Here is a 10,133-nt window from a genome sequence, read left to right as displayed (position 1 = left end):
TAATATTTTCCTGTGGCGGTCCTCATGAGAGCCAGTTTCATCATAGCGCTTGATGGTTTTTGCAACTGCACTTGAAGAAACTTTCAAAGTTCTTGAAATGTTCCAGATTGACTGACCTTCATGTCTTAAAGTAATGATGGACTGTCATTTCTCTTTGCTTATTTGAGCTGTTCTTTTCATAATATGGACTTGGTATTTTACCAAATACACCAATCTTCTGTATACAACCCCTACCTTGTCACAACACAAATGATTAGCACAAACGCATTAAGAAGGAAAGAAAATTCCACAAATTCACTTTTAACAAGGCACACCTGTTAATTGAACTGCATTCCAGGTGACTACCTCATGAAGCTGGTTGAGAGAATGCCAAGAGTGTGCAAAGCTGTCATCAAGGCAAAGGGTGGCTACTTTGAAGAATCTCAAATATCAAATATATTTTGATTTGTTTAACACTTTTTTGTTTGCTACATGATTCCAGATGTGTTTTTTCATAGTTTTGATGTCTTCACTATTATTCTACAATGTAGAAAATGGTCAAAAGAAAGAAAAACCCTTGAATGAGTAGGTGTGTCCAAACATTTGACTGATACTGTAAGTATTAACACCCCTGAGAAAATCCTTTGTAGTAACACATTTGGGTATGTCTGTATCAGCTTTGCACATCTGGATCTGGGAATTTTCTCCCATTATTCCTTGTAGATTTTCTTTTAAAGATTTATTTTAAAGAACTGCTAAGATTTATTTTAAAGAACTGCCAGAAATGTACACACTCTGTAACTACTATGAAGATTTTAACTGACTTTTAACTCACTCATTTTAAATCACCCAGACATTTCTCAAAGGTGTAAAGTTATTCTGTTGCTTTGACAGTCATTTCTGGTGATTATTATTTCTTTAATACAATTGGTGATTCATTTTAAGAAAAAAAAAAAACCTGTCCCTCATTTTAAGATCAACCCTGTTATATGAACTGAACTTTAATTTTAACATTCAGAAGAAACATTTAAAATCTTATAGTCAAACCCTAGTGTAAAAGCTGGTTAAACTCTTTTAGGCAATTTTCTGGTGTTTTGTGGTGGGTAACTGAGTAGGTCGAGCATAACACGTGAACCCTGTTACCCATAGATAGGCTAGAAAAGCTTGCATTCAATTGCCCCTCCCTGTTGCACACAACAAGTTTCTATTCCCCCTGGGGGATTTATGGCTGATTTAAGATGAAATCGTCAACCCTGTTACTTTACTTGGCACTTACTAGGCACTTACTATAGTCATTTTTTATTTGATTAAACACCTCTTGAGATAGGAAAATATGTTTTTTATTCAGTTAAACGTGATCTTTGTGACAGAATGTTAAAATGAGGTGAAAACAAGTTTTTCTTCCTACCAAGTTACACTACTCAAAAGGTTCCACCCAATTGGTGGAACGACCCATATCGGAGAAAGCCTGAATGACATAATGTGTGTCAATAGACCCACATTCCCACCACTAAGAGAAGATTATCTGTTTGTAAAGTCATATCCTCCATGAGACCTTCAGGTGTAATCAATTCTAGATGTAACCTTGGGGGGTAATGGCAATGGAAAATAATTAGAATCCAAATGTGGTATTGCATCACCCCCTGCTGCAAGCTTTGGGAAATTAAAGTATTTTAAGTGCAGAAGACCCTCTTTGAGGCAAGCATGGTATTTGGGAAAGGGCCATCAGTTGCAGCACTGCAGCGAAGAGACCAACACTTCAACAGACACAAGGACATTCATGCTAGAGGCATCCCAAAACAAGAGGATAGGCAAGGACTTCTAGGTGGGATGTTTGAAGTAAACATTCAGGGGCTATCCCTACTGATTAGGAACTGTCCGTGATCAGCTACTTAATATTAGAAACAGCATGTGATAGTCCTCTGGGGATATAAAATAAAGTACAAATGACATTTCTAGCCTATTTCAATTTTTTGTGTTTTGTTAAATAATGAATCCTTGAATGGCAGGTGTTTTTCTTAGAGGAGAAAAGCCTTAACACGTCCTTGTGTTACCCGACATGTATGGGTTCCAGGGTATCTGCAGCTGGGTGAAGCTATGACTAATAATAATTACAATATAATATTATTATCAATATCACTCACAATTCCTATTACATATGTCATAATACCTTAAAACAAGATAAGATTAACGTCTTTGAAAACTCAAGAATGTTTTAAGAAAAACATGCCTGAGAAAAATCTAATACAGTAGGCCTATGTCCTGAATAGGGTTGCAAATTCATCTGTAATTTACTGTAATCTTCAGTAATTTTGGTCATTAACAGAAAATCCATGGCATTCTACAGTAACTTTGGTCATTTATACTTGAAAAAATGAATTCATATATAGTATTCATTTATTATATCTGTGTTTATATTGTCCATGAGTTTCTAGTAGATAGACCATATGGTTCAAGAGAAAATATCCTAATTAATGAATGTTAATGTTAAAATGTAGGAATGATTTAGGAATTTAGGATAAGACAGCTTTGTCATTCTATTTTTTATATTTTAAAATCATATTATTCAATGATTTCATATCCTGTATATTACATATGATAAAGCCACACAGAAGGCCAGAGATTGTTAGTCATCTGTGATAATCTGAAGTACCAAAAGGGCCACTAGATGTCTTGTGATAGATTACATAAAATCCTTGAAAAATACACATGGTAGTTTACTGGTAAACTTCAAAGGTTTTCAGTAACATACCCTCCTTTGCAACCCTAGTCTTTATTTACCTTACACTTGACCTAAAGTAGTCAGGGTGGAGTTATATAATTTCCTTCCATTTTTCTGTTAAAATTATGAGTCTGCAGTATTAATCCAATTGCCCTCTTCCTCAATACAGGTGGCTGCCATGCCCTGGCCGATTTGGACAACATGTCCCACCACACAAACCAGAGTTAGCTTTCATTAACAGGGTTGGATAGTAACCTGACAGGAAAATTACATTTTAAAGGACACTTTCCCACTTGTATAGGCCATGCCATGTTTCTTAACAATGGCCATATACATAATCTAGTTGTCTCATGTAGACATTGAGGGTGCTGTTACCATTCTTCTTTCTGAATGAAATAGCCATTGTCCTGAAGAAGGAGGGGGAGCAATGGATAGAGAGGAACTTATCAGAGAACTCCAGAAGAGGAACAATAAGCATTGGGCTCAAATTGAGAAATTAGAAGAATTCCTTCCACGTTTTTGAAACGTACTGATGTTTTGTTACTGATATAAAAACACTACTTTAAAAAAAATCATAAGTAAGCAAAACATTTATTCTCTGGTAGGTATCTGTTTAAGTATTGGCATCTCTGTATTGTTCACCAAGGAGAAATATGAACAATTTATTGCAATTTGGTAAAGGATAAATGTAGGGTCAAGGCAACACAATTTGTACAGTACAGTGTATGGGTCGAAGATCATCCATCCCGCTATCTGCTTTCACCTTATTTCATCAAAATCGACTGGCACATTCTGTACAACATTTCACCCTTTACGATTCTAGTTGGGCACATTTCATTATAGACAGGCAGTCACCCTTTGTCTGCAGTGTTCTTAACTCTGACCAGAGATGTGGAAATGACATTAATTTAACTTGTCATCTTTTGCAAAATGTTCTCATTTTTCGCCGAATATTGCACTTGAATGCAGTAGGCTGTAATAAAGAACACGATCATGGACCATCAAAGATCTAATCATGGAATTAAATTGTGTGAGATTCATTGAACAATATCAGAATGTAACTTATAATTTGAGGTAAACGGGTAGTACTGTAGTTTGGAAGCCTGTGCTGGTTTAGGAGAGGGAGCAGATAGAATTCATAGATTGCTTCCCCATTTAGTAGTTTGAGTTTGACTAAATTTGAGACTGAGGTGTGATTCAACACAGACATGCACCTTGTTCAAAACAACAACCCAATTAAGAGACCAGTGTCAATAGACCGTAGATTTATAACATCTTTAGACATTTAATTACGTTTCCAGTCCTGCTGGTAGATCTATGTCTCTGTACACAATGTATGAGAATGTCATCTATGAAATGCAGTACCTGTCAAAAGTTTGGAAACACCGACTCATTCAAGGGTTTTTGTCATGTACTGTCATGTTGTGTCTTGTCTCTGTCCTTTCCCTTCACCCTGTCTCCCTCTGCTGGTCGTTGTTAGGTTACCTTTTCTCCCCCGCTTTCCCCCAGCTGTTCCTTGTCTCCTCTTGACTACCTCGTCACCCCTTCTCCCACCTGTTCCCCTTTTCCCTCTGATTAGTCCCCTATATCTCTCTCTGTTTTTGTTCCTGTCCTTGTCGGATTCTTGTTTGTTGTGTTTCATGCCTGAACCAGACTGTCGTCATGTTTGCTGTAACCTTGTCTTGTCCTGTCGGAATCTGCCGGTCCGTCTGAGCCTACCTATGTTTGGTAATTAAAGAAGCTCTGTTTAAGTTAATTCGCTTTTGGGTCCTCATTCACGCACCGTAACAGAAGAATCCGACCAAGAATGGACCCAGCGACTTCGGATCCTCTCCACTCAGCCGTCGGGATCCAGGGAGCGATGCTAGGCAGACACGAGCAGGAAGTGTCTGCTGCTCGACATGCCGTTGAGACCCTGGCCACCCAAGTCTCCAACCTCACAGAACAGGTTCACCATCTCCGCCTCGATCCACCGGCCACTTCCAGGGCTTTCGAATCTCCGGAGCCCAGAATCAATAACCCGCCGTGTTACTCTGGGGAGCCCACTGAATGCCGCTCGTTCCTCACCCAGTGTGATATTGTGTTTTCTCTCCAGCCCAACACTTACTCCAGGAGCACTGCTCGTGTCGCCTACGTCATATCTCTCCTTATTGGACGGGCTCGTGAGTGGGGCACAGCAATCTGGGAGGCAAGGGCTGAGTGTACTAACCAGTATCAGGACTTTAAGGAGGAGATGATACGGGTTTTTGATCGATCTGTTTTTGGGGAGGAGGCTTCCAGGGTCCTGTCTTCCCTATGTCAAGGCAATCGATCCATAACAGACTACTCTATTGAGTTTCGCACTCTTGCTGTCTCCAGTGGCTGGAACGAGCCGGCCTTGCTCGCTCGTCTTCTGGAGGGTCTCCGCGCAGAGGTAAAGGATGAGATTCTCTCCCGGGAGGTTCCTTCCAGCGTGGATTCCTTGATTGAACTCGCTATTCGCATTGAGCGACGGGTTGATCTTCGTCACCGAGCTCGTGGAAAGGAGCTCGCGCTCTCCGTCGCTCCCCTCTCCGCATCACTACCATCTTCCTCTGCCGGCTCGGGTGCTGAGCCCATGCAGCTGGGAGGTATCCGCATCTCGACTAAGGAGAGGGAACGGAGAATCACCAACCGCCTCTGTCTCTATTGCGGTTCCGCTGGTCATTTTGTCACTTCATGTCCAGTAAAAGGCCAGAGCTCGTCAGTAAGCGGAGGGCTACTGGTGAGCGCTACTACTCCTGTCTCTCCTTCAAGATCCTGCACTACCTTGTCGGTCCATCTACGCTGGACCGGTTCGTCAGCTTCCTGCAGTGCCTTAATAGACTCTGGGGCGGAGGGCTGTTTTATGGACGAGACCTGGGCTCGGGAACATGACATTCCTCTCAGACAGTTAAAGGAGCCCACGGCCTTGTTCGCCCTGGATGGTAGTCCTCTCCCCAGGATTCAGCGTGAGACGCTACCTTTAACCCTCACTGTTTCTGGTAATCATAGTGAAACCATTTCTTTTTAAATTTTTCGTTCACCTTTTACACCTGTTGTTTTGGGCCATCCCTGGCTAGTTTGTCATAATCCTTCCATTAATTGGTCTAGTAATTCTATCCTCTCCTGGAACGTCTCTTGTCATGTGAAATGTTTAATGTCTGCTATCCCTCCTGTTTCCTCTGTCTCTTCTTCACAGGAGGAGCCTGGTGATTTGACAGGGGTGCCGGAGGAATATCACGATCTGCGCACGGTGTTCAGTCGGTCCAGGGCCACCTCTCTTCCTCCACACCGGTCGTATGATTGTAGTATTGATCTCCTTCCGGGAACCACCCCCCCCCGGGGTAGACTATACTCTCTGTCGGCTCCCGAACGTAAGGCTCTCGAAGATTATTTGTCTGTAGCTCTTGACGCCGGTACCATAGTCCCCTCCTCCTCTCCCGCCGGAGCGGGGTTTTTTTTTGTCAAGAAGAGGTCTCTGCGCCCCTGCATAGATTATCGAGGGCTGAATGACATAACAGTGAAGAATCGTTATCCGCTTCCTCTTATGTCTTCAGCCTTCGAGATCCTGCAGGGAGCCAGGTTTTTCACTAAGTTGGACCTTCGTAACGCTTACCATCTCGTGCGCATCAGGGAGGGGGACGAGTGGAAGACGGCGTTTAACACTCCGTTAGGGCACTTTGAATACCGGGTCCTTCCTTTCGGCCTCGCTAACGCTCCAGCTGTCTTTCAGGCATTAGTCAATGATGTCCTGAGAGACATGCTGAACATCTTTGTTTTCGTTTACCTTGACGATATCCTGATTTTTTCACCGTCACTCCAGATTCATGTTCAGCACGTTCGACGTGTCCTCCAGCGCCTTTTAGAGAATTGTCTTTTTGTGAAGGCTGAGAAGTGCACTTTTCATGCCTCCTCCGTCACATTTCTCGGTTCTGTTATTTCCGCTGAAGGCATTAAGATGGATCCCGCTAAGGTCCAAGCTGTCATTGATTGGCCCGTCCCTAAGTCACGCGTCGAGCTGCAGCGCTTTCTCGGCTTCGCGAACTTCTATCGTCGTTTCATCCGTAATTTCGGTCAGGTGGCAGCTCCTCTCACAGCCCTTACTTCTGTCAAGACGTGCTTTAAGTGGTCCGTTTCCGCCCAGGGAGCTTTTGATCTCCTCAAGAATCGTTTTACATCCGCTCCTATCCTTGTTACACCTGACGTCTCTAGACAGTTCGTTGTCGAGGTTGACGCGTCAGAGGTGGGCGTGGGAGCCATTCTTTCTCAGCGCTCCCTCTCTGACGACAAGGTCCACCCATGCGCGTATTTTTCTCATCGCCTGTCGCCGTCGGAACGTAACTATGATGTGGGTAACCGCGAACTGCTCGCCATCCGGTTAGCCCTAGGCGAATGGCGACAGTGGTTGGAGGGGGCGACCGTTCCTTTTGTCGTTTGGACTGACCATAGGAACCTTGAGTACATCCGTTCTGCCAAACGACTTAATGCGCGTCAGGCGCGTTGGGCGCTGTTTTTCGCTCGTTTCGAGTTCGTGATTTCTTATCGTCCGGGCTCTAAGAACACCAAGCCTGATGCTTTGTCTCGTCTCTTCAGTTCTTCAGTAGCCTCCACTGACCCCGAGGGGATTCTCCCTGAGGGGCGTGTTGTCGGGTTGACTGTCTGGGGAATTGAGAGGCAGGTAAAACAAGCGCTCACTCACACTCCGTCGCCGCGCGCTTGTCCTAGGAACCTTCTTTTCGTTCCCGTTCCTACTCGTCTGGCCGTTCTTCAGTGGGCTCACTCTGCCAAGTTAGCCGGCCACCCTGGCGTTCGGGGTACGCTTGCTTCCATTCGCCAGCGTTTTTGGTGGCCCACCCGGGAGCATGACACGCGTCGTTTCGTGGCTGCTTGTTCGGTCTGCGCGCAGACTAAGTCCGGTAACTCTCCTCCTGCCGGCCGTCTCAGGCCGCTTCCTATTCCCTCTCGACCGTGGTCTCACATCGCCTTAGATTTTGTCACCGGACTGCCTTCGTCAGCGGGGAAGACTGTTATTCTTACGGTTGTCGATAGGTTCTCTAAGGCGGCTCATTTCATTCCCCTTGCTAAGCTTCCTTCTGCTAAAGAGACAGCACAAATCATCATCGAGAATGTTTTCAGAATTCATGGCCTTCCGTCAGACGTCGTTTCGGACAGAGGTCCGCAATTCACGTCTCAATTTTGGAGGGAGTTTTGCCGTTTGATTGGGGCTTCCGTCAGTCTCTCTTCCGGCTTTCACCCCCAGTCTAACGGTCAAGCAGAACGGGCCAATCAGACTATTGGTCGCATCTTACGCAGTCTTTCTTTTCGCAACCCTGCGTCTTGGTCAGAACAGCTCCCCTGGGCAGAATACGCCCACAACTCGCTTCCTTCGTCTGCGACCGGGCTATCTCCTTTTCAGAGTAGCCTCGGGTACCAGCCTCCGCTGTTCTCATCTCAGTTCGCCGAGTCCAGCGTCCCCTCCGCTCAGGCTTTTGTCCAACGTTGCGAGCGCACCTGGAAGAGGGTCAGGTCTGCACTTTGCCGTTATAGGACGCAGACTGTGAGGGCTGCTAATAAGCGTAGAACTAAGAGTCCTAGATATTGTCGCGGTCAGAGAGTTTGGCTCTCCACTCAGATCCTTCCCCTTAAGACGGCTTCTCGCAAGTTGACCCCGCGGTTCATTGGTCCGTTCCGTATTTCTCGGGTCATTAATCCTGTCGCAGTTCGACTTCTTCTCCCGCGATACCTTCGTCGCGTCCACCCGGTCTTCCATGTCTCCTGCATCAAGCCCGTCCTTCGCGCCCCCGCTCGTCTTCCCCCCCCCCCCCCCATCCTTGTCGAGGGCGCACCCATCTACAGGGTCCGTAGAATTTTGGACATGCGTCCTCGGGGCCGTGGTCACCAGTACCTCGTAGATTGGGAGGGGTACGGTCCTGAGGAGAGGAGTTGGGTTCCCTCTCGGGACGTGCTGGACCGTGCGCTGATCGAGGATTTCCTCCGTTGCCGCCAGGTTTCCTCCTCGAGTGCGCCAGGAGGCGCTCGGTGAGTGGGGGGGTACTGTCATGTACTGTCATGTTGTGTCTTGTCTCTGTCCTTTCCCTTCACCCTGTCTCCCTCTGCTGGTCGTTGTTAGGTTACCTTTTCTCCCCCGCTTTCCCCCAGCTGTTCCTTGTCTCCTCTTGACTACCTCGTCACCCCTTCTCCCACCTGTTCCCCTTTTCCCTCTGATTAGTCCCCTATATCTCTCTCTGTTTTTGTTCCTGTCCTTGTCGGATTCTTGTTTGTTGTGTTTCATGCCTGAACCAGACTGTCGTCATGTTTGCTGTAACCTTGTCTTGTCCTGTCGGAATCTGCCGGTCCGTCTGAGCCTACCTATGTTTGGTAATTAAAGAAGCTCTGTTTAAGTTAATTCGCTTTTGGGTCCTCATTCACGCACCGTAACAGTTTTTCTTTATTTTTACTATTTTATACATTGTAGGGTAATAGTGAAGACATAAAAACTATGAAATAACACAAATGGAATCATGTACAGTGCCTTGCGAAAGTATTCGGCCCCCTTGAACTTTGCGACCTTTTGCCACATTTCAGGCTTCAAACAAAGATATAAAACTGTATTTTTTTGTGAAGAATCAACAACAAGTGGGACACAATCATGAAGTTGAACGACATTTATTGGATATTTCAAACTTTTTTAACAAATCAAAAACTGAAAAATTGGGCGTGCAAAATTCAGCCCCCTTAAGTTAATACTTTGTAAGTGCCACCTTTTGCTGCGATTACAGCTGTAAGTCGCTTGGGGTATGTCTCTATCAGTTTTGCACATCGAGAGACTGACATTTTTTCCCATTCCTCCTTGCAAAACAGCTCGAGCTCAGTGAGGTTGGATGGAGAGCATTTGTGAACAGCAGTTTTCAGTTCTTTCCACAGATTCTCGATTGGATTCAGGTCTGGACTTTGACTTGGCCATTCTAACACCTGGATATGTTTATTTTTGAACCATTCCATTGTAGATTTTGCTTTATATTTTGGATCATTGTCTTGTTGGAAGACAAATCTCCGTCCCAGTCTCAGGTCTTTTGCAGACTCCATCAGGTTTCTTCCAGAATGATCCTGTATTTGGCTCCATCCATCTTCCCATCAATTTTAACCATCTTCCCTGTCCCTGCTGAAGAAAAGCAGGCCCAAACCATGATGCTGCCACCACCATGTTTGACAGTGGGGATGGTGTGTTCAGCTGTGTTGCTTTTACGCCAAACATAACGTTTTGCATTGTTGCCAAAAAGTTCAATTTTGGTTTCATCTGGCCAGAGCACCTTCTTCCACATGTTTGGTGTGTCTCCCAGGTGGCTTGTGGCAAACTTTAAACAACACTTTTTATGGATATCTTTAAGAAATGGCTTTCTTCTTGCCACTCTTCCATAAGGGCCAGATTTGT

Source organism: Oncorhynchus mykiss, chromosome 1, assembly GCF_057628025.1.
Source record: "Oncorhynchus mykiss isolate SJ-2025 chromosome 1, ASM5762802v1, whole genome shotgun sequence".
Lineage (NCBI taxonomy): Eukaryota > Metazoa > Chordata > Actinopteri > Salmoniformes > Salmonidae > Oncorhynchus > Oncorhynchus mykiss.
This window is presented reverse-complemented; position numbering follows the sequence as displayed.